We start from the raw sequence: 19,956 nt of genomic DNA on the forward strand, positions 1-19,956 counted from the left end.
TACTTAAATCCTATTTAGTTAAAAATGTGTAATATTGGTTTCAAGAGTTTTCATCTCTTACGTGTAACACCTAGTGCTGACACAAGTGCCCTCTTTAATTCCCATCACCCATTTAGCTCATCCCCGCCTACCTCCCTTCCAGCAGTCCTCAGTTTATTTTCTATAGTTAAGAGTCTTGGAACAAAATATACTTTAAAATGAAGACTGTTGGGGCGCCTGGGTGGCACAGCAGTTAAGCGCCTGCCTCGCTCCAGGGCGTGATCCCCGGCGTTACGGGATCGAGCCCCACGCCAGGCTCTCCATCTGAGCCTGCTTCTTCCTCTCCCACTCCCCCTGCTTGTGTTCCTCTCTCGCTGGCTGCTCTATCTCTGTCAAATAAATAAATAAAATCTTTAAAAATAAATAAATAAAATAAAAATAAAGACTGTAACAAGAGCAAAGAAGGACACAATATAATAGTAAAGGGAACATCCAACAAGAAGATATAACAACTGCAAATATTTATGGACCCAACATGGGAGCACCTGGTAAATAAAACTGTTAATAAACATAAAGGAACTAATTAATAGCAATGCAATAATAGTAGGGGACTTTAATTTTTTAATTTAAATTCAATTAGCCAACATATAGTTCATCATCAGTTTCAGATGTAATAGTAGGGGACTTAACACCCCACTACATTGATGGGCAGATCATCCAAACAGAAAATCAACATGGGACAGTGGCTTGAATGACACACTGGACCAGATGGATTTAACATATATTCAGAACATTCCATCCTAAAGCAGCAGAATACACATTCTTTTTTCAGGCACATGGAACATTCTACAGAACAGATCACCTATTAGGCACAAAACAAGTCTCAACAAATTCAAAAAGATTGACGCATACCATGCATCATTTCCAACTACAACAATATAAAACAGAAATCAACAACAAGAAAAAACTAGAAAGAGCACAAATACATGAAGGTTAAATAAGATGCTACTAAACAATGAATGGGTCAATCAAGAAATCAAAAAATTACATGGAAACACATGAAAATGAAAATACAATGATACAAAATCTTTGGGATGCAGCAAAAGCAGATTTAAGAGGGAACCTTACAGCAATACAGGCTTACTCTCAAGAAGCAAAACACTCTCAAATAAACAACCTAACCTTACACCTCAAGGATCTAGAAAAAGAACAATACACAAAATCCCAAACCAGCAGAAGGAAGGAAATACTAAAGATTAGAGCAGAACTAAATGAAATAGAAACTAAAAAACAATGGAACAGATCAGTGAAACCAGAAGCTGTTTCTTTAAAAAGATCAACAAAATTGATAAATCTCAGCCAGACCGGAGAGAGAGAGAGAGAGAGAGATGACTCAAACAAAATCAAAAATGAAAGAGGAGAAATAACAACTGATATCACAGAAATACAAAGGATTATAAGAGAATATCATAAAAAATTATATGCCAACCAATTGGACAACCTAGAAGAAATGGATACATCCTAGATATATATAATATCCCAAAACTGAATCAAGAATAAACAGAAAATTTGAACAGACATCAAATAATCATACATAATCAGCAATAAAAACTCCCAACAAACAGAAGTCCAGGACCGGACTGCTTCACAGTGAATTCTAGAAAGAGGAAACAAATTATTTTTAACTATTCCAAAAACAGAAGGAAAGCTTCCAAATTCATTCTATGAGGCCAAAATTACCCTGATACCAAAATCAGATAAAGACACCACAAAAAGAGAACTACAGGCCAATATCTCTGATGAACATAGATGCAAAAATCCTCAACAAACTACTAGCAAACTGAATCCAACAATTTAAAAAATCGTTCACCACAATCAAGTGGAAATTTATTCACAGGATGAAAGTTTTTCAATATTCTCACATCAATCAGTGTGATACATCTCATCAATAAAAGAAAGGATAGAAACGATAGTGATCATTTTAATAGATGCAGAAAAAGCACTTGACAAAGTACACCAATTCATGATCTTAAAAACCCTCAACAGGGGGGGCTCCTGGCTGGCTCAGTTGGTAGAGCATGTGACTTTTGATCTTGGCCTTGTGAATTCAAGCCCCACACTGGGAAGTAGAGCTTTACTTAAAAACAAAACAAAAACAAAACAAACAAAAAACCCTCAACAAAGTAGATTTAGAAGAGGCACACCTCAACAAAATAAAGGCTATCTATGAATAATCCACAGTAAGCATCATACTCAATGGGGAAAAACTGAGAAGCTTTCTCCTAAGCTTAGGAACAAGATAAGGATGTTCACTCTACCATTTTTACTCATTTTTTCTTCAACACAGTACTGGAAGTCCTAGCCACAGCAGTTAGACGAAAGAACGAACGAACAAACGAACAAATGAAAGAAAAGAAAGGAAGGAAGGAAGGAAGGAAGGAAGGAAGGAAAAGGAAAGGAAAGAAAGGAAGGAAGGAAGGAAGGAAGGAAGGAAGGAAGGAAGGAAGGAAGAAAGAAAGAAAGAAAGAAAGAAAAAGAAAGAAAGAAAGAAAGAAAAAGGAAAAAAGACATTCAAATTGGTAATGAAGAAGTAAAACTTTCACTATTGAGATGACATGATACTTCATGTGAAAATCCTGAAGACACCACCAAAAAACTACTAGAACTGATAAGAATTCAGTAAAATTGCAGGACACAAAATCATGGTTCAGAAATCTGTTGCATTCCCATACACTAACAATGAAGCAGCAGAAAGTGAAATTAAGAAAACAATTCCATTTACAATTTCACCAAAAATAATAAAACACCTAGGAAAAAACTTAACCAAAGAAGTGAAAGACTTGTATTCTGAAATATATAAAACAATGATGAAAGAAACTGAAGATAACACAAAGAAATGGAAAGAAATTCCATGCTTATGGACTGGAAGAACAAATACCGTTAAGATGTCTATACTACCCAAAGCAATCTGCACTTTAATGCAATCCCCATCAAAACACCAACAGCGTTTCTCACAGAACATGAACAAACAATCCTAAAATTTGTATGGAACCACAAAAGACCCTGAATAGCACAAAGTGATCTTGAAAAAGAAAAACAAAACTGAGGTATCACAATTCCAGACTTTAAGTTACATTATATAGCTGTAGTAATCAAAAACAGTATAGTGCTGGCACAAAGACAGACACATAGATCAATAGAATGGAATAGAAAACCCAGAAATAAACCCACAATTATATGGTCAATTAATCTTCAGCAAAGGAGGAAAGAATATGCGGTGGGAAAAGACACTCTCTACACCAAATGATATTGGGAAAACTGGCAGCTACATGCAAAAGAATAAAATTGGACCACTTTCTGACACGATACACAAAAATGAAGTCAAAATAGATGAAAGACCTAAATGTGAGACCTGAAACCATAAAACTACTAGAAGAAAACATAGGCAGTAATTTCTCTGACATCAACTTTAACAACATTTTTCAGATATGTCTCCTGAAGCAAGGAAAACAAAAGCAAAAATAAGCTATTGGGACTACATCAAAATAAAAAGCTTCTGCACAGCAAAAGAAAACAATCAACAAAACTAAAAGGCAACCCACTGAATGGGAGGATATATTTACAAATGACAGTTAGTATCCAAAATACATAGAAGAGTGATACAAGTCATAATACACACAAAAAAATGAATAATCCAATTTAAAAAATGGGCGAAGACATGAACAGACATTTCTCCAAAGACATACAGATGGCCAATATAGACAAGAAAAGATGCTCAATATCACTCATTCTCAGGAAATGCAAATCAAAACCACAATGAAATATCACTCACACCTGTCAGAATGGCTAAAATGAAAAACACAAGAAACAATAAGTGTAGGGCAAGAATGTGGAAAAAAGGAACCCTGGTGCATTGTTTGTGGGAATGCAAACTGGTGCAGCCACTATGAAAAACAGTAAGATATTTCCTCAAAGTTAAAAATAGAAATCACCCTATGATCCAGTAATCAAATTGAGTGGGTATTTACCCAAAAACACAAAAACACTAATTCAAAGGAATACATGCACCCCTATGTTTATTGAGCATTATTTACAACAGCCAAATTATGAAGCAGCCCAAATGTCCATCAGTAGATGAATAGATAAATAAGATGTGGTATACATACACACATAACACACACACACACACACACACACACACACACACACACAGGAATATTATTCAGCCATAAAAAAGAATGAACTCTTGCTATTTGCAAAATGTAGATGGATCTAGACAGTATAATGCTAAGTGAAATCAGTCAGTCAGAGAAAGACAAATACCATATGATTTCATTTATATGTGGAATTTAAGAAACAAAACAAACAAGCAAAGATAAAGAGAGATAGAGAAACCAAGAAACTGACTCTAACTATAGAGAACAAACTGATGGTTACCAGAGGGGAGATGGGTGAAGAAGGTGAAGGGGATTAAGACTACACCAATCTTGATGAGCACTCGAGTAATGCATGGGACTGTTGAATCACTATGCTGTACACCTGAAACTAGGATAACACTGTATGTTAACTATACTGGAATTAAAATAAAAAACAAAAAATTGATCACGCCCATCCACATAACAAGGAAAACAAAGCTGAACTGAAAATCAGCAATTCTTCTTAGATCCATCAGAGAACTGAGGTCACAGGGTAAACAGCTGGCCTCAAAATTGGAGACAGACAGGCAGATATAAAGAATCACAACTTACTGGAGTAGAAATTGGGAAAAACCGTGCTGCAGTAGGAAAAGCTAATCTGTAATTGATGAACTGCTGGAAGCTCAGTGTGACAAAATCTGAGGGTTAAAAACTTAAGAAGGAACTGAGCAATAGGGGGACCACACGTTTTGTGTTACCTCCAGGAGGCCTACCATGCTTTCACAGTGAAAATCTGAGAAAATCCCTTTGGTGCTACTGGCTGGGGGAGGGGACACGTAGCCATTCTGAAATAAGCCTCGAGCATTCTCTTCTTAATGAAGCCTGATCTCAAGAGAAACTATTTTAGGAGAGCCTAACCAAGTAGGGTATTACAAAAGCATAACCAACTGGGAAGGAAAATACCCAAACACCCTCTAGTCTTCCTGTCTCACCTACAAGGGAAGGGGCAAACCTGTGAAGCCTGAGTGAAGGTCATCATAGCCCAGAGGCACAAGCTCAAAAAAGACTGAGACCTAATCATAGGACTATAGAAGTGTTCTCCCTAGCACCTCACATGAAGAGGGCTCCAATAGAACAGTGGACTACAATGGAAAGAACTACATACCTCAGACCTTATTTAAGACGCCTTCCATGTGCCTGGGTGGCTCAGTTGGTTAAGTGTCTGCCTTGGCTCAGGTCATGGTGGGATTGAGCCCCACACTGGGTTTCCCTGCTCAGCTGGGAATCTGCTTCTCCCTCTACCTCTGCCCCTTCTCCTTGCTCATGCTCTCTCTCTCTCTCAAATAAATCTTAAAAAAAAAAAAAAGAAGTCTCTCAAACAAAACAAAACCGCTTAGGTGGTGAGTGTCCAACTCCTGATCTCAGCTCAGGTCTTGAATCTCAGGTCATGAGTTCAAGCCCTGTGTTGGGCTCTACAATGGGTATAAAGCCTACTTAAAAAAAAAAAAAAAAAGAAGAAGAAGAAGGCTCTCAAGTCCCTAAATTCAAAGTATATGACAAAGCTATAGTACAAAAACACTATGGTATTAGCATAAAAGCAGACATATAGATCAAGGAACAGAATAAAGAGCAGAGAAATAAACCCAAGCATATATAGTCAACTAATTTATGACAAAAGAGGTAAGAATATACAATGGGAAAAGGACAGTCTCATCAACAAATCGTACTGGGAAAACTGGACATCCACATGCAAAAGAATGAAACTGGACCACTATCTTACACCATACACAAAAATTAACTCAAAATGGATTAAAGTCTTGAATATAAGACCAGAAACCATAAAACTCCTAGAAGAAAAACACAGGCAGTATGCTCTTTGATGTCACTCTTGGTGGTATTTTTATCTGACTCCTAAAGGCAATGGCAACGAAAGCAAAACAAAACAAATGGGACTGCATTGAAATAAAATGTTCTGCACAGTAAAGGAAACCATCAACAAAATGGAAAGGCAGACTACCCAATGGGAGAAGATAATTGCAAAGGATGTATCTGATAAGGGGTTAATATCCAAAAATATATATACATACATACACACACACACAATGGAATACTACTCAGCCATAAAAAGAATACTATAATTAAAAATATTATTAAAAAAGAATGAAATCTTGCCATTTGTGACAATATGGACAGACCTGGAGGGTATTATGCTAAGTGAAATAAGTCAGACAGAGAAAGATAAATAGTACCGATTTCTTAAACATGGGATCTAAAAAGCAAAACAAACAAATATACAAAACAAAACTCACAGAGAATAGATTGATTGGTAGTTGCAGGGGGCCAGCAGGGTAGGTGAAAGAGATTCGCGGTAAAAATTCTAGTTATACACAATAAGTAAGTTCATGGGATGTGATATACAGCATAATGACTATAATCAATAATATTGTACTGTAAAATTGAAAATTACAAAGAAAGCAAATCTTAAAAATATTTCTCATCACAAGAAAAATGTTGTAATTTTTGTATGGTGACAGATGTTAAGTAGATTGATTGCAGTGATTATTTTGCAAGGTACACAAATGTGAATCATTATGTTGCATACCCGAAACTAATACAATGTTGTATGTCAATCATACATATATACATAAAACTCTTGATTCTATCAGGAACCCAAAGACAATAGGGGAGACAAAAACAAGGACATCAGAGGAAATTTAGTCTCTGACACCTATAATTACAGCAAACAGTAAACACAGCCTAACCCCTAGCTAGATAAAACAGGCATCAGTACTAAACTCAGATATGGCAGTGATATTAGAATTATGATACCAGGATTTAAATTAATTATATTAATATGTTAAAGGTGCTAATGGAAAAAGTGTACAACATGCAAGAACAGATGGGAAATTAGATGGTAACTACACTTACAGTGGTGAGCATTTTGTAAGGATATACAGTTGATCCTTATACAACATGGTTGAACTGCATGGTTCCACTTACATGCAGATTTTTATAGTACTGTAAATGTATTTTCTTTTTATGATTTTATTTTTTAAATATTTTATTTATTTGAAAGAGAGTAAGAGAGAGAGAGCACAAGCCAGGGGGAGAGGCAGAGGGAGAAGCAGACTCCCACCGATCAGGGAGCCTGGATGGGGCTTGATCCCAGGACACTGGGACCATGACCTCAGCCAAAGGCAGATGCTTAACCAACTGGGCCACCCAGGTGCCCTTTTAAAATGATTTTATTAATAGCATTTTCTTTCTCTAGCTTTATTGCAAGAACACAGTACATAAACATATAAAATACAAAATATGTGTTAACCAACAGTTTATGTTATTGTTAAGGCTTTTGGTCAACAGTAGGCTATTAGTAGCTAAGTTATTGGGGAGTCAAAAGTTATATGTGGATTTTTGATTGTGCAGGGTCAGCACCCCTATTCCCATGTTATTCAAGTGTCAACTGTAATTGTCAAATCACTGTATATACACCTAAACCTAATATAATATGTCAACTATACTTCAATTAAAAAGATCAGATGGGATGGGGCGCCTGGGTGGCTCGTCGCGAACGCCTGCCTTCGGCTCAGGGCGTGATCCTGGCGCTCTGGGATCGAGCCCCACATCAGGCTCCTACGCTGGGAGCCTGCTTCTCCCACTCCCCTGCTTGTGTTCTCTCACGCTGGCTATCTCTCTCTCTGTCAAATAAATAAATAAAAATCTTAAAAAAAAAAAAAGATCAGATGGGTAATGTAAGCAGAGAGATGGAAACCCTAAGAAAGAATCAAGAGTAAGTACTAACTATCAAAAATATTGTAAAGGAAATGAAGAAAGTTTTTATGGGTTCATCAATGGACTGGACATGCTCGAAGAATCTGTGAGTTTAAGAAACGTCTAACATCTCTGCCACATCTGAGTCAGTTACAATGCTTGCTCTTTCTACTGTTTCATGTTGGTTTTTGTCTTTTAGTATGCCTTATAATTATTGGTTGAAAGCCAGGCATGATATGCTTAGTAAAAACTGAAGAAAATAGGTTTGTAGTGGGAGGTTTTACATTTGACCAGTTAGGTATTAGGTTGTGTTCTATAAAAACTTACTAAATCAGAAATTATGGAGCAGGGTCCAGCAATTTGTGTTTTTAACAAGCCCTCCTGCTGGTTCTGATGGATGCCAAATTTGAGAACTACTTCTGTACCATCACGATTACTAAGACCGTGGTAAAATGAAGAAAAGTATAGGTAGAAGGGCATGCACTGGCTTTTAGGATAGCTCTAACATTTGAGAAAGATAAGGACAATTGTAAGAACTGTGGAATTGACTGGAGGAGATAATGCTAAGCTAAATAAGTCAAGCAGAGAAAGACAATTATCGTATGGTTTCACTCATTTATGGAACAAAAGAAGTAGGAAGATCGGTAGGAGAAGGAAGGGAAGAAGAAAGGGGAGTAAACAGAAGGGGGAATGAACCATGAGAGTATGGACTCTGGGAACAAACTGAGGGGTTCAGGGGGGTGGGTGGAACGGGATAGGCTGGTGATGGGTATAAGGAGGGCACATATTGCATGGTGGATTGGTTGTTATACACAAATAATGAATCATGGAACTTTACATAAAAACTAGGGATGTACTGTATGGTGACTAACATAATATAATAAAAATATTATTAAAAAAAAAGAACTGTGGGGGCACCTGGGTGGCGCAGTCTTTAAGTGTCTGCCTTTGGCTCAGGGTGTGATCCCGGCGTTATGGGATCGAGGCCCACATCAGGCTCCTCTGCTATGAGCCTGCTTCTTCCTCTCCCACTCCCCCTGCTTGTGTTCCCTCTCTCGCTGGCTGTCTCTCTCTCTGTCAAAAAAATCTTTAAAAAAAAAAAGAACTGTGGAGTTGGTTGGTTGTTGTTAATTATTATTAATGTGCTACAGGAAGGAAATGACAAGCTCATGTTAGCCAGCTATCTACTCGAGGCATATCAGAAAGCTAGAAATCATTTATGGCAGCCTTTAAAGAGACTTTCAAAACCAGGGTTCCTTTGAGAAATGTTTGATTCTAAAACTGAGACAAAGAAAATACACAGTGAGACTGAAGCACTGTAGTAAAGAAATGCTAAAAAGCAAGAGAGGAGTTAAGATGGTGGAGGAGCAGGGGACCCTTTTTCAGCCGGTCCCCTGAGTCGAGCTGGATAGGTACCAGACCAGCCTAAACAACCACGAACCAGCCTGAGACGCAGGAAGACGATCTGGATCTCTACAAATGAACATCTCCAGCGCTGAGTATTGAGGTACGAAGCGGGGAGCCGTGAAACCGTGCACTGATATCGGAAGATAAAAAAGGGGAGGGTGCCCTCCGCTCGCGTGCTGGGAAGCAGTGGCCACCTGCATGGGGAGCGGGCGGACTCGCAGACCGGCACCCGCGAGAGAGCAGACTGAGACTGTGAGCCGGGAACGTGCGCCACCAGACTCTCACAGAGCTCTGGTGCGCCACTGGAACCAGACTGAGACTGGGAGCTCCGGAGCGTGGGCAGCTGGCGGCATTAGGAAACACAAAGGACAGAGATGCCGGCCCTGGAAGTGAGGGCTGGGACGCCGGGTGTGGAGTGCACATCCCAGGACGCTGCAGGGTTGAGCAGCACCAACAGTAACGGAGTTAAAGTGGCCAAAACATCAGTGGAGAATGGTCCGCAATCCCTCTGTTCTGAGACAGAGGATGAAATTCCGCCGCTGCTGCTCTGACTCTCAGAAGAGGCATAGCAAACCGCCAGGGAAAGCTGCCAGAGAACAAAAGCCTGGAAATACCGGCTCAGAGAGTGCCCATCCCCGCCCCGCAGGGGACGCGGAGACTCTACCCAAACAGGGTTGCCTGAGTATCGGCGCGGCAGGCCCCTCCCCCAGAACACAGAAGGCAGGCTGAAAAATCAAGAAGCCCACATCCCGGGGCGCCTGGGTGGCGCAGTCATTGAGCGCCTGTCTCCGGCTCAGGGCGTGATCCCGGCGTTCCGGAAAGGAGTCCCTCATCGGGCTCCTCCGCTGGGAGCCTGCTTCTTCCTCTCCCACTCCCCTGCTTCTGTTCCCTCTCTCGCTGGTTGTCTCTCTGCCATATAAATAAATAAAATCTTTAAAGAAGAAGCCCACATCCCTAAAATCCCTATAAAACAAGGGAGCACGACCTGGGTCCCGGTCAATAATTTGGCTCCGGACAACCCCGCAACCTCTCCTCATCAGAATGACGAGAAGAAGTCCCCCCCAGCAAAGAAAAGACAATGAGTCTGTGGCCTCTGCCACAGAACTAATGGATATGGATGTAACCAAATTATCAGAAATGGAATTCAGAGTAACAATGGTCAAGTTGATGAATAGACTTGAAAAAAGTATTAACGAAAATGTTAATGAGAATATAGAATCTCTAAGGGCGGAAATGAGAGCGAATCTGACAGAAATTAAAAATTCTATGAGCCAAATGCAGGCAAAACTAGAGGCTCTGACGGCCAAGGTCACCGAGGCAGAGGAACGTATTAGCGAATTGGAGGATGGGTTAGTAGAAGAAAAAACGAAAATAGAAGCTGGATTTAAAAAAATCCACGCCCACGAATGTAGGTTACGGGAGATTACTGACTCAATGAAACAATCCAATGTCAGAATCATTGGCATCCCCGAAGGGGTGGAGAAAAACAGAGGTCTAGAAGAGATACTTGAAAAAATTATAGCTGAAAACTACCCTAATCTAGCAAGGGAAACAAACATTCGTGTCCAAGAGGCAGAGAGGACCCCTCCCAAGCTCAACCACGACAAACCTACACCACGTCACGTCATAGTGCATTTCGCAAATATTAGATCCAAGGATACAGTATTGAAAGCAGCCAGGGCAAAGAAATTTCTCACGTACCAAGGCAAAGGTATCAGAATTACGTCAGTTCTGTCTACACAGACCTGGAATGAGAGAAAGGGTTGGGGGGGGCATTTTTAAAGCTCTTTCAGAGAAAAACATGCAGCCAAGGATCTTTTATCCAGCAAGGCGGTCATTCAGAATTGATGGAGAAATAAAAACCTTCCAGATTCGCCAGTCATTAACCAATTTCGTAACCACGAAACCAGCCCTACAGGAGATATTAAGGCGGGTTCTATAAAGGTAAAAAGGCCCCAAGAGTGATACAGAACAGAAAGTCACAACCGATACAAAGACTTTACTGGCAACATGGCATCATTAAAAGCATATCTTTCAGTATTCAGTCTCAATGTAAATGGCTTGAATGCTCCCATAAAGCCACAGGGTTGCAGATTGGATAAAAAGAAATAACCCATCCATTTGCTGTCTACAAGAGATTCATTTTGAACCCAAAGATACAGTCTCAATGTAAATGGCTTGAATGCTCCCATAAACGCCACAGGGTTGCAGATTGGATAAAAAGAAATGACCCATCCATTTGCTGTCTACAAGAGATTAATTTTGAACCCAAAGATACATTCAGACTGACAGTAAAGGGATGGATTACCATCTTTCATGCAAATGGACCTCAAAAGAAAGCTGGGGTAGCAATTCTCATATCAGATAGATTGGATTTTAAAATAAAGACTATAGTTAGAGACACAGAAGGGCACTATATTATTCTTAAATGATGTATCCAACAAGTGGATATGACGATTATAAATATATATGCCCCCAACAGGGGAGCAGCAAGATACACAAACCAACTCTTAACCAGAATAAAGAATATATAGATAAAAATACATTAATAGTAGGAGACCTCAACACCCCACTATCAGAAATAGACAGAACACCCTGGCAAAAACTAAGCAAAGAATCAAAGGCTTTGAATGCCATACTCGACGAGTTGGACCTCATAGATATATATAGAACACTACACCCCAGAACCAAAGAATACTCATTCTATTCTAATGCCCATGGAACATTCTCAAGAATAGACCATGTTCTGGGACACAAAACAGGTCTCAACCGATACCAAAAGATTGAAATTATCCCCTGCATATTCTCAGACCACAACGCTCTGAAATTGGAACTCAACCACAAGGAAAAATTTGGAAGAAACTCAAACACTTGGCGACTAAGAACCATCCTGCTCAGGAATGATTAGATAAACCAGGAAATCAAAAATCAATTTAAACAATTTATGGAGACCAACGAGAATGAAAACACAACAGTCCAAAACCTATGGGATACTGCAAAGGCAGTCCTAAGGGGGAAATACATAGCCATCCAAGCCTCACTCAAAAGAATAGAAAAATCTGAAATGCAGTTTTTATATTCTCACCTCAAGAAGCTGGAACAGCAACAGAGGGACAGGCCTAATCCACGCATGAGGAAGCAGTTGACCAAGATTAGAGAAGAAATCAATGAATTAGAAACAGTACAGTAGAGCACATCAATAGGACTAGAAGCTGGTTCTTTGAGAGAATCAATAAAATTGACAGACCACTGGCAAGACTTATCCAAAAGAAAAGAGAAAGGACCCAAATTAATAAAATTATGAATGAAAAAGGAGAGGTCACGACCAACACCAATGAAATTGTAAGGATTATTAGAAACTTTTATCAACAGCTACATGCCAATAAATTAAGCAATCTGGAAGAGATGGAGGCCTTCCTGGAAACCTATAAACTACCAAGACTGAAACAGGAAGAAATCGATTTCTTAAACAGGCCAATTAATTATGAAGAAATTGAGTCAGTGATAAACAACCTTCCAAATAACAAAACTCCAGGCCCGGACGGTTTTCCTGGGGAATTCTACCAAACATTCAAAGAAGAAATAATACCTATTCTCCTAAAGCTATATCAAAAAATAGAAACAGAAGGAAAGCTACCAAACTCATTCTATGAGGCCAATATTACCTTGATCCCCAAACCAGGCCAAGACCCCATCAAAAAGGAGAATTACAGACCGATTTCCCTAATGAATATGGACGCCCAAATCCTCAACAAGATCCTAGCTAATAGAATCAACAGTACATTAAAAGGATTATCCATCATGACCAAGTAGGATTCATACCTGGGATGCAAGCGTGGTTCAACATTCGCAAATCGATCAGCGTGATACATCATATCAACAAGAAAAGTCTCAGGAACCATATGATCGTCTCAATTGATGCAGAAAAAGCATTTGACAAAATACAGCATCCTTTCCTGATTAAAACCCTTCAGAGTGTAGGGATAGAGGGTACATTTCTCAATCTCATAAAAGCCATCTATGAAAAGCCTACACCAAATATTATTCTCAATGGGGAAAAGCTGGAAGCCTTTCCCTTAAGATCAGGAACACGACAAGGATGCCCACTCTCGCCACTATTATTCAACATAGTACTAGAAGTCCTTGCAACAGCAATCAGACAATAAAAAGGGATAAAAGGTATACAAATCGGCAAAGAAGAAGTCAAAATGTCTCTCTTCGCAGATGACATGATACTCTATATGGAAAACCCAAAAGAATCCACTCCCAAACTATTAGAAGTTATAGAGCAATTCAGTAATGTGGCAGGATACAAAATCAATGCTCAGAAATCAGTTGCATTTCTATACAAGAATAATGAGACTGAAGAAAGAGAAATTAGGGAATCCATCCCGTTTACAATAGCACCAAAACCATACGTTACCTTGGAATTAACTTAACCAGAGACGTAAAGGAACTATATTCTAGAAACTATAAATCACTCTTGAAAGACATTGCGGAAGACATAAAAAGATGGAAATATATTCCATGCTTATGGATTGGAAGAATTAACATAGTTAAAATGTCCATGCTACCCAGAGCAATCTACACTTTCAATGCTATCCCGATCAAAATACCGAGGACATTCTTAAAAGAACTGGAACAAATAGTCCTTAAATTTGTATGGAAACAGAAAAGGTCCCGAATCTCCAAGGAACTGTTGAAAAGGAAAAACAAAGCTGGGGGCATCACATTGCCGGATTTCGAGCTGTACTACAAAGCTGTGATCACAAAGACAGCATGGTACTGGCACAAAAACAGACACATAGACCGATGGAACAGAATAGAGAACCCAGAAATGGACCCTCGGCTCTTTGGGCAACTAATCTTTGATAAAGCAGGAAAAAACATCCGGTGGAAAAAAGACAGTCTCTTCAATAAATGGTGCTGGGAAAATTGGACAGATACATGCAAAAGAATGAAACTTGACCACTCTCTCACACCATACACAAAGATAAACTCCAAATGGATGAAAGACCTCAATGTGAGACAGGAATCCATCAAAATTCTAGAGGAGAACATAGGCAGCAACCTCTACGACATCGGCCAAAGCAACCTTTTTCATGACGCATCTCCAAAGGCAAGAGAAACAAAAGATAAAATGAACTTGTGGGACTTCATCAAGATAAAAAGCTTCTGCACAGCCAAGGAAACAGTCAAAAAAACTAAGAGGCAGCCCACGGAATGGGAGAATATATTTGCAAATGACACTACAGATAAAAGACTGGTATCCAAGATCTACAAAGAACTTCTCAAACTCAATACACGAGAAACAAATAATCAAGTCAAAAAATGGGCAGAAGATATGAACAGACACTTTTCCAATGAAGACATACAAATGGCTAACAGACACATGAAAACATGTTCAAAATCATTAGCCATCAGGGAAATTCAAATCAAAACCACACTGAGATACCACCTTACGCCAGTTAGAATGGCAAAAATAGACAAGGCAAGAAACAACAATTGTTGGAGAGGATGTGGAGAAAGGGGATCCCTCCTACATTGTTGGTGGGAATTGTTGGTACAGCCACTCTGGAAAACAGTGTGAGGTCCCTTAAAAAGTTAAAAATTGAGCTACCCTATGACCCAGACATTGCACTACTGGGTATTTACCCCAAAGACACAGACGTAGTGAAGAGAAGGGCCATATGCACCCCAATGTTCATAGCAGCATTGTCTACAATAGCTAAATCGTGGAAGGAGCCGAGATGCCCTTCAACAGATGACTGGATTAAGAAGTTGTGGTCCATATATGAGGGCCTCAGAGGGGAGGGGTGGGGGAATGGGATAGACCGGTGATGAGTAGTAAGGAGGGCACATATTGCATGGTGCACTGGGTGTTATATGCAACTAATGAATCATTGAACTTTACATCGAAACCGGGGGATGTACTGTATGGTGACTAACATAATATAATAAAAAATCATTAAAAAAAAAAAAGAAGTTGTGGTCCATATATACAATGGAATATTACTCAGCTCAGAAAGAACAAATTCTCAACATTTGCTGCAACATGGACGGCACTGGAGGAGATAATGCTAAGTGAAATAAGTCAAGCAGAGGAAGACAATTATCATATGATTTCTCTCATCTATGGAACATAAGAACTAGGATGATCGGTAGGGGAAGAAAGGGATAAAGAAAGGGGGGGGGTAATCAGAAGGGGGAATTAAACATGAGAGACTATGGACTCTGAGAAACAAACTGAGGGCTTCGGAGGGGAGGGGGGTGGGGGAATGGGATAGACCAGTGATGGGTAGTAAGGAGGGCACGTATTGCATGGTGCACTGGGTGTTATACGCAACTAATGAAGCATCGAACTTTACATTGGAAACCGGGGATGTACTGTATGGTGACTAACATAATATAATAAAAAATCATTAAAAAAAAAAGAAATGCTAAAAAACAAAACAAAACAAAACAGAGGCACATCAAAGGGACACAGAAGGTAAAGCTTAATTCCCTCCCCTCCCTTGGAGGATGGCCTAGACTCAATAACCCGCTTCCTTAGAGTAGGGAAAGGAAAAAATATTAACTATAAAATGGAAGAACTTGGCAAATGGTACATTTATGAAGTGCTGAACAGTCCATCACCAGAATTTATGTGAATATCATGTACCCCCTACAATGTGATGAGGACACTTCACCTCAGAGGTATTCTTTCCAAAACCCCATAACACCCATCTAAGCATGAAAAAGTCATCAGACAAACCTAGATTCAGGAACAGTCTATAGAATCTGATCAACACTCCTCAAGGCTATCACGGTCATAAAAATCAAGACTAAGAAATTGCCACAAACCAGAGGAGACCAGGAAGACAAGACGACTAAATGAAATGTGTTACCCTGGTATGCAGAAAAGAGGTAACAGGAACGCCTGGTGGCTCAGTCAGCTGGGCATCTGCCTTTGGCTCCGGCCATGATCCTGGAGTCCTGGGATCAAGTCCCACATCAGGCTCTTTGCTCAGCATGGAGCTTACTTCTTCGTCTGAGTGAATGAGTGAAACCTCCATACCTGCTCGTGCTCTCTTGCTCTCTCTCTCTGACAGACAAAAAAAAAAAAAAAAAAGAGTTAACAAAGCAGTCTTGAGATTGCTACCCTTGGAAAGTCCTGCTTGCAAGGTTGGCCCTTAACTGGTGTCTGGGAACTTAGATTTTGGGAGAGTTCCCACAATTCCGTCATAAGAATGGCTCATGGTGCCTAAACTGTTTGTACAAACAATACAGTTTATGATGAATACCTGCTTTCCTTCTGAGAGTCTAGAAATTTGAGTTCTTGCTAGCTGGAGGGTACCTGTGTGACTAGCCCTTAATAAAAATCCTAGGCATTGAATCTGCAATAAGCTTACTGGCAGACAACATTTCTAGTTATCACAACTTGTTGCTAAAGAAATTAAACATGTCTTGTGTGACTCCACTGAGAGAGGACTCTTGGAAGCTTGTACTTCTGGACTTCACCCCAGGTACCATTTCTCTCTGCTGATTTTGTTTTGTATCCTTTCATTGTAATAAATCATAGTCATGAGGATGACTATATGCTGATTCCTACGTCCTGGCAAATAATTAAACTTGGGGGTGGTCTTGGCGAACCTTGAAACAGCTGGATTGGATCCTGGGGGGAAAAAAGTGGACATTAATGTAAACATTGGTAAAATCCAAACAAAGTTTGGACTTTAGTTAACGGCAATGAGCCAATGTTGGTTTTTTAGCTTTGACAAATGTATCATGGAACTGTAAGATCTTAACACCGTGTTAAGGGGTAAATGAGAACTCTCTGTACTATCTTTGTAACTTTTTTGTAAATCTAAATTATTCCAAAATAAAAAATTTATTTAAAAAATAACACTCAAACAAAATACCTTGGAAATTCATTTAAAAGACTATACCATTCATCAGAAAGAGAGAGAGGGAGATTATCTAAACTGAAACACAAAGAAAGAAATGAGAGAGAGAGCATGCAAGTGCTTTTTAGAGAGAGAGAATGCAAGTGCTTGATTTACTGTAGCCACAGGGACAGATTATAGTTCTAAAAAAAGAAACTCAGTTCCTGACTGTGAGAGTAGCAGAATTTAGAAGAAGGTTGAATTCATAACCCATAGCATGCCTCCTAAATTAAAGTCAGGGCCGGAAAGGGAGAATAAAGACCCTGAGACCTAGAATGGAGATACCTAGGTGGAAACTCTTGAGAACATTGAGCTGATAGATTTACCTCAATCCTCTGGACAAGGTACACTTGCCCTTGCTATAGGATAGTGACCTCCCTTTGAAAACCATGCAAAAGTTTCACCTGAGGAAGATGCCTTCCAAGATGCTAGATTCCCTTAAGATTTGCCACAACTATCTCCAGTGTTTCTAGACCAAGACCTAGGGTCAACTTTCATCATCCCTTACTGGGGAAGCACTGTCCCTGTTTTGGAATAAAAAGTATTATTCACCAAACACGTACTGGCAGAACTGGAAGCACACACCTGGCTGGGGATGGACCTTGTTGTATGTTCAGGGAATGTGCTCTGTGGTAAGGATATTCTAGATCTGTTGGGTATAAACCCCAAATAATCAAGAAAACCCTAAAGAACTGAACTGAACTAAAATTGGTAAGGTATTTTCTGTTAGCAGGGAGCCCCTGTTATAGGGGCTCAAAAGAGGTTATATCACAGAAAAATGTAAAGGTTGCATTTCTTTACACAGCAAAATCTGTGAGCTGCCACTGACATATCTTTTAATTCTTCAAAAACTTCATCAGGTGAAGTTGCAATGAACAACCTTCGTATCCTCTTGTTTCTAAGGCAGAGTCTGGCTCTTAGTAACTATTAAGAAATTGGCTAAGTGGAGGAACTCAACAGGAGGCTGAGTACACGCAGAGAAAGGTCAATACCTAAGATTCTTGAGTATGCTTGCCGTTCAAGGTGATAAGTGTCTTTAAAATGTGAGTGCTTTCCAAAGGCTAATCCTCAACTCTTTGTTCCTAGTACAAGCTCTTCTACAGTATCTCCTCTAGCAGCTTTCTTGTGCTGCAACAACCTACTAAACTGTTCTGTGAGATTCTGCTTCTTCAGATACATCATGCACACTGATGTCAGATTACTATCCAGATACTCTTTTTAGTATGTTACTCTGCTGTTCAAAATTTTTAAATGAGTATTTATAGCCTTATATGCTAAAATTAAAATATCTTAGCTTCTTGAAGGCTCTTCCCAATCTGTTTCCTCTTTATCTAGTCTTGTTTTCCATTCCAACTCTAAGTCTTTTTTTTTTTTTTTAAGATTTTATTTATTTATTTGACAGAGAGAGACAGCCAGCGAGAGAGGGAACACAAGCAGGGGGAGTGGGAGAGGAAGAAGCAGGCTCCCAGCAGAGGAGCCTGATGTGGGGCTCGATCCCAGAACGCGAGGATCACGCCCTGAGCCTGAGCTGAAGGCAGCCGCTCAACGACTGTGCCACCCAGGCGCCCCCCAACTCTAAGTCTTAATCCTAGAAAGTCTCCAAACATATCTTTAACATCCTAGGCTCAGTGTTTTGTTTTTTGTTTGTGCGTTTTTTTTTTTTTTTGAAAACCAGCTCCCTTCACCTTCAAATCTTTCTTATTTGTGCACCAACTTTATAGAACACGCAACCACCTTTCTGAACTATTCCATGTGTAAGGGTTCTCTCGTTGTAAAATGGTTTTATTTGACCCGTTGTTAAAATGTGGAAATAATTCTTAACACTTAAAAATCATTGAGAAATTTTAAGCTCTAGTAGGGCCCACACTTCAACAAATCACTAAAGTTCACTAGCAGCTACCATCGTATATGTGCTGTTCAGCTGGATAGTCACAACTACATTGGAAATGTATTTATTGAGCATCCATTACTTGCCAGACACTCTTTTGGATGCTGGGGATAAAGCAGTGAACAGAACTGGTCATGGAGTTTATATTCTAAAGAGGAGAGACAGAAAACATAATAATTAAGTAAATTACATATCAGGAAGTGATAAATGCTATAGATAAAGCAAGCAGGGGGCAAGGGTAAGAGGGATAGGGAATTTGTGGTTGGTAAGCGCACCTGCACTTTTCTATTCACTTAAATAACTGGCTGGCTCCTACGGAAATTTGATTTGTGGCCCCTATCAGGAACGTAATATGCTGTCCTGCGCATGCTATCCACTGGCCCTATGGAACTATCAGCCTCATTCGCCTTTGGATTCCTACAGTCGAGCAGTGTTTTCAGGGCGAGAACATGATGGAAAGGGAAAAGTTAAAGAATCCCCACAGAGCTATAGTTACTTTGACCACTGCTTTCCAGGGAGGTTATTCCAGCAGGTGTTAGATGCCAAGGCTCCATCCGTTTCCAGAGCAACGGGACTGTGACGCAAACGCGGCCACTGGGAAGCCCTCAAGGGATTAGACTGCAGCTTAGGAACAAATTAAATGAGCGAGAACTAGAGCCTCTGAATGCAGAAAATGCCGCACAACTGCGGCCCTTCAGCGTCGCCGCCCGCACAGCGGCTTCCGGGCCTTTAGGGTCGCCCAGTTCTAGGCGCGACAACTTCCGGCCCCGAAGGTCCCCTGCTCCGTGGCTTGCCGGGGTCCTAGCGATGGAAAGGTGGCCGCGGCGGCCGCCTGACCCCCCCCCCCCCC

The 19,956-nt window shown here is 40.0% G+C and overlaps 1 long non-coding RNA gene across 1 annotated transcript in view; it reads right to left on the reverse strand.

Annotated features, from left to right (window-relative positions):
- The window catches only part of LOC103659468, a 134,273-nt gene extending 117,961 nt beyond the window's left edge, over nucleotides 1–16,312 (reverse strand). The window contains exon 1 of the long non-coding RNA XR_567482.2: nucleotides 16,181–16,312. This is a non-coding gene — a long non-coding RNA (uncharacterized LOC103659468). The remainder of the gene's footprint in view (nucleotides 1–16,180) is intronic.
- Nucleotides 16,313–19,956: the final 3,644 nt, after the last annotated feature.

This window comes from Ursus maritimus, unplaced genomic scaffold, assembly GCF_017311325.1.
Source record: "Ursus maritimus isolate PB19 unplaced genomic scaffold, ASM1731132v1 scaffold_1, whole genome shotgun sequence".
NCBI classification, from domain to species: Eukaryota; Metazoa; Chordata; class Mammalia; order Carnivora; family Ursidae; genus Ursus; species Ursus maritimus.